Source organism: Pteronotus mesoamericanus, unplaced genomic scaffold (genome assembly GCF_021234165.1).
Source record: "Pteronotus mesoamericanus isolate MK-2021 breed Mesoamerican mustached bat unplaced genomic scaffold, CSHL_Meso_final contig_24, whole genome shotgun sequence".
Classification (NCBI taxonomy): domain Eukaryota; kingdom Metazoa; phylum Chordata; class Mammalia; order Chiroptera; family Mormoopidae; genus Pteronotus; species Pteronotus mesoamericanus.
In genome coordinates, this window is record NW_026555100.1 from 19,157,667 (window position 1) to 19,163,090 (window position 5,424).

Consider the following 5,424-nt stretch of genomic DNA (forward strand, 5'->3'; position numbering starts at 1 on the left):
TTTGGTTTATACAAGTTAGTTACAGTTTAGACTAGATCAGTGTCCTAGTTAATCAATGATTAACAGTGCTCTTTTTCTTACTCAAAAGTATATCCTAATTTAGATGCTATATTCTGGTGACACCATTTATGTGTCTTTTTTAACCACTCAGTGAAGCATGGCAAGTAGATGTCTTATCCGTCTTGGTACACCCAGGACTTATCATCAAACATAGTGGACACTCAATCAAAATTATAGAACAGATTTGGAAAACCAAAACAAGAAATAGTATGTAATTTTCTAAAGATGTAAAATCTCTCACAGAAAAAAAAAGCCATCTTTACCATTCATCGAACTGGCAAGAAACAGAGTGCACATTCAAAACAGATGATTTGAAGAAATTTTAATGCATGGACTCTGTACAAAGATGTGAAAAAATGTAAGAGAAAGAATGAAGGTTAGGGAAATGACATGGCAATTAACAAGGAAGGAGATAAACATGATGACCTCTCGGCTGATGGTGGGAGGGTTGAAACAGTTAATTCCTGGGAAGAGGGAGCTGCATGAAGATTTCATTGTAAGAGCTACGGTCTCCAGGTAGGGATGCAGCCAGCCCATGCTGATGCAAGGAGATTACATAACTGTTCTTACTCTTCTCCCTTTCTTCAGTCTTCTGCCAGGTACTCTCTATTGGCTGAATCCAAAGAGAAACAGGAGGCCAAGGAAGCCTGTTGATTATCATTCATATCAACCTCTTGGAATCCTGAGCATGGCAGAGAAGGGTGAAATTGTATCTTTTGGCATAAATAGATATAAAGCAAGGCAATACCATAAGAGAAAAATAAAATGTCATTAGAAATTTCGTACAAGAGTGAAAGATTTTAAAATAACCTCTAACATTAAGAGATATGACAGTACAAATGGTTAGAACAGACAATGCCTGGAATTCCTGGAGGGTCTATATCCAGCGCTTGTAATTGTTAGTAAGTCCCTACTAGGCTGTAGTGCCTCAAAAACAGATAAAAGCTAGCATACATCTGGAAACATAGTGTCTATTAAGAATTCATAGATAAATGAATAAATGGAAGAATTTAAGAGAAAGTAAGCCTTTTGTGCAATATTAGAGAATATGCAACTGAACTAAGAAGATTCTTACAACATATGTTACTGTGAAAACAGTTTAATATTTTTTAAAAAAACTGAGCTTGGCATAGATTAGAAAGTAACAATCTTTATTCAGCACTTGTCCAGTGAAAATAGAGGCCGCATTCTGCTAATTCAAGTTGTTATTTGTGAACAAATACAACGTGGGGGAAGGAAGACTCTCTTGTTCCCATCATAGCAGGATACGAACTGTCTCTCAAGACTGCCTTTGCTTGTTCTATATCCATAATCTACAAACAAAATTCTGGTTATTAATTCATTTCAAAAGTAAGTTGAAACTTGGAAAGGGTGTGTTATATGAGGCAATGGAGCATTCCTGTCACTAGGAAACATGGAGCCCCATCATGGTTTACCATGTAATATATTGCAGTGTTTTACTTTTAGTTACCAATTCAATATGTGATAAATGTCATCTTCTGTTATTTCCTCTTCTAGAGTATCGTTAAGTATGCCTATCCCTTACCTGGTATGGTCTCAGAAAGCTTTACAGGGAAGACAGGGATCAGCGGTAGGGCTGTGTTGATGTAACAAATTACTCCATTGAAAGCAATATTACGTGAAACTAATTACCAGAGGAGTAACAGGAGGAGGTACTGCTGCTGTGTTTTACGATTTAGTCTTACTGAGCACCTAGTCTCCCATAATGGGGTCAAATGTTGATTGTAATAATAGTAAAAGTTAAGCAATTGGGAAGTGACACATACAAGTCACTTAGTAGATATTTCCTAAGCTTTGACTGGCCGAGTCAATGGCATTTCACTTTTAACTGGTGTCCTAGAGGCATATAATCATGAATTACAGAAAACATTTTCATATTTTTTTTCTTTGATCTTTTAGAAGCAGTTTAGTGAATAGCAAAAACACATGGGTTAAAATCAAACAACTATTTTCAAACCCTAGCCCTTTCATTTACTAACTGTGAAATTTTGAGCATCAAAATTTCTATTTGTGCATCAATTTTCTCATCAGTAAATTAAAAAATTAATCCTAATATTTCTTCACTAGGTTTTGTGAGAACTAAATGAGTTGCTATGTGTAAAACACATTGTAAGAACTATATAAGCCTCAGCCTTTATTAACATTATTATGAGAACCAATAAGCCTTTAACACACTCAGTGCATCTCTAGTATGCAACCACAAGGCAGCTAAGAACCAGCTACACATAGAACCAACTCAAGCCTGAAGAAACATCTTGGTAAATACTCTTTACAGTTGCTTTGGACTGAGGACAATATAGGGGATACATTTATTGTTGTTGCTTTTAAAAAAAGCAAACTCCTTTATATTTAAAATGTCAAGACATGATTTAAAAATAAATTTTTAGAAACATCAAGTTATACATTTAAACAAAGAGTTTATATTTTGCAACATTATAGGGAGATATGTTGACCTTCCTATTTTCTGTTTTCATGCCTAGGATCACTAGCACTTGAATCCTGGGAAAATGAACAATTTAAGTTTTCCATTTTGGGGTATGACCTTGGAAGCATCAAACAAGAAAAATGGACATCTTTACTAAGTCATTTACATACATCAGGAAGATGTACATTGAATTCCACAGTATAAGTGGCAAATATTAAATGGAGTTAATGTTCCCCGTGTGACTGCCCAAGAAATTGGTGAGCGTTTTTCCTGGCTGTGGCGTATCTCAGGAGAATGCCTGTCAGAGCTCCTGACTGCTGTCACTGTGGGAATCAGTGATGCTGGAACTCTCCCCTGCGGGTGAGCTAAGTCTCTACGATTCTACATCATAGATTTGTAAAAGGAGGCACATCAAACTCTCAATCAAAATTAACATAGAAATCAGAGAATAAATGCTTCAAGAGATAGAGTGAATGAAGATAATTATGAAGTTATTTATGAATACAATGATAATATTGAATTGATCATTTTATATGCACAACCTTGTTTAATCATTTCAAGATGCCTGAGGTTCAGACATCTGCATTTCTTAAATACAAAATTGAGAGGAAAAGACCATTCACTGAACACAACTGCCTAAATAACCTAGTTAAATAAAAAGTATGTTTATTCATTGAAAAAGGACAATTCCCTGGTCTAGGTTGATAATAACCAAATGCTACACCTAGGATTGTCTGATTTCAAATTCCTAATGCACCTAGTTGTATTCAGTGAAAAAGCTCTTTTTTGAGCACAGATTTCAGGTTGATTTTCTAAGGTTTGGAGATGCCAAAATGGATATGAAATAGTCAAGATACCAGCACTAGCTTATTGAAAGAAGAAAAAATTCTTGCCTTGTCTCATTTGGTTCCCAGCCAACCATTTCCAGGACGGCTCGCCATGGCAGGACACCCCTATGTGGAGCAGCAGCATATGCGTGCAGCTAATTTCTAACAAGGACTAACAATACGTGAGTTGACAAATAATACAGAAATTCTTTTATTTCTCTGATTGAAAAAGTATGACCTTCCTTGGTACATTAATAGTAAACAAGTTTTGTCTAAGTGTGTGTTCTTGGTGGTCTTCGGTTGATGACACTCATAGTGTAAAACAGCTACTTTTCTGTGGCAATTCTTGGTTTTGGCTTTTTAAAGCTTCAGCCTAATGGAACTACAGCATATAGCAATGATTTGCACAGGGTAAGAGAGGCCTCAGGGTTTACAAAGTTTGCTTTCTATAGATGAAACTCACAATAATATTAGCACTCCTCTAAGTTTTAATAGCTTACAATCTGAGTTTTTGAAAAGGTTAATAGTTATTTGACAGTAAAATATGTTTGGAAAATCTCTACACAATACATCCAATTTCTAGATATTCACAAACATGTTACCAAACAAAAGGTCCTGAGAATTCTAGTAAACATTTATTTTAAGTTTGATTTTGCACTTACCCCAAATAATGTTACCAATTATATTGTTTTTGGAAGGACATCTACCACCTTTTCTGTCCCATGCAAATTACAGTATTGAGTTATGTCTCTGTCATTTGTTCACACTGTAGTGTCTACCCCACCCACGTCCCCGGTGTAACTCCTTTTTTGTTTTCCCCAGGAGGTTCTGTAGAGATGAGTGTTCATATTGTCAAATATACTCTGGAGGATTAGAAACATATTTGCTTTAGCTGCAAGCATATCATGATTCAAATATTTATTTAGGGAACATAATTCATATAAGTAAATTTGGAAAATTGTAGAACAAAACTACTATTGATGTCAATATTTGTCACTATACGTAGTCATGTACTGGGTAATGATGTTTTGGTTAATGACAAACCACATATACAATGATAGTCCCATAAAATTATAAGAGATCTGAGAAATTCCTATCACCTAGTGCTGTAGTAACACCATAGTACAATGCATTACTCACATGGTTGTGGTGGTGCTGGTATAAACAAACCTATTGCACTGCCAGTGTGTGAAATTGTTAATATATGACTGATGATGTTACTAGTTTATATATTTACCATACTATAATTTTTATTGTTATTTCAGAGTTTACTCTTTCTAGTTACAGAAAAAATTGCTATGAGACAACATGTTGTGTTATGATATTAGGAGCCTCATATATCTGGTGCTTATTATACGTCTTGGTTGCATCGTATTCTCTGCGTTTGATTTAATCTCATATTGTTTTATTAGTTGACCGTAGCCATAGTGTATGCCGTCACATACAGTCACATCCTCTGCCTTCACATGCACTCACCCCTCACTCACTGACACCCAGAACAACTTCCAGTCCTGCAAGCTCCGTTTGTGGTATGTGCCCTATACAGACAGGTGTACCATTTTTTATTTTTTACACCATATTTTTACTTTACCTTTTCATGTTTAGATATGTTTAGATCCACAATTACTTACACTTATGTTACAATTGCCTATAGTATTCAATATTATGCATGTAGGTTTGTAGCCTAGGAGCAATATATTCCATATAGCCTATGTATATTAGGCTATAGGATCTAGGTTTGTGTAACTGCATTTTGATGCACTCACAAGTACAAAATCACCTAACGATATGTTTCTCAAAATACATTCCTGTCGTTAAAGAGAGCATGACTGTATTAACCAAAATACTGGCTAGAAACGACATTGATAATAATGGTGCTAAACTAATAGTAATTCATAATTAAAAAGAAATAATAGCAATTAAAACTATGAAAGTCTCAAGAAAAAACTCAAATTGTATTGATAAGATGTTCTCCTAAAATTCTGGAGAATTCCTGGAGTTCATTTGCCTTGTAGGAATTTTGCTGTTGTTTAAAGTATTGCGAAGATTTAGCAGTAGGATAATGAAATAGATTCTTCAGTAAATGCTTAT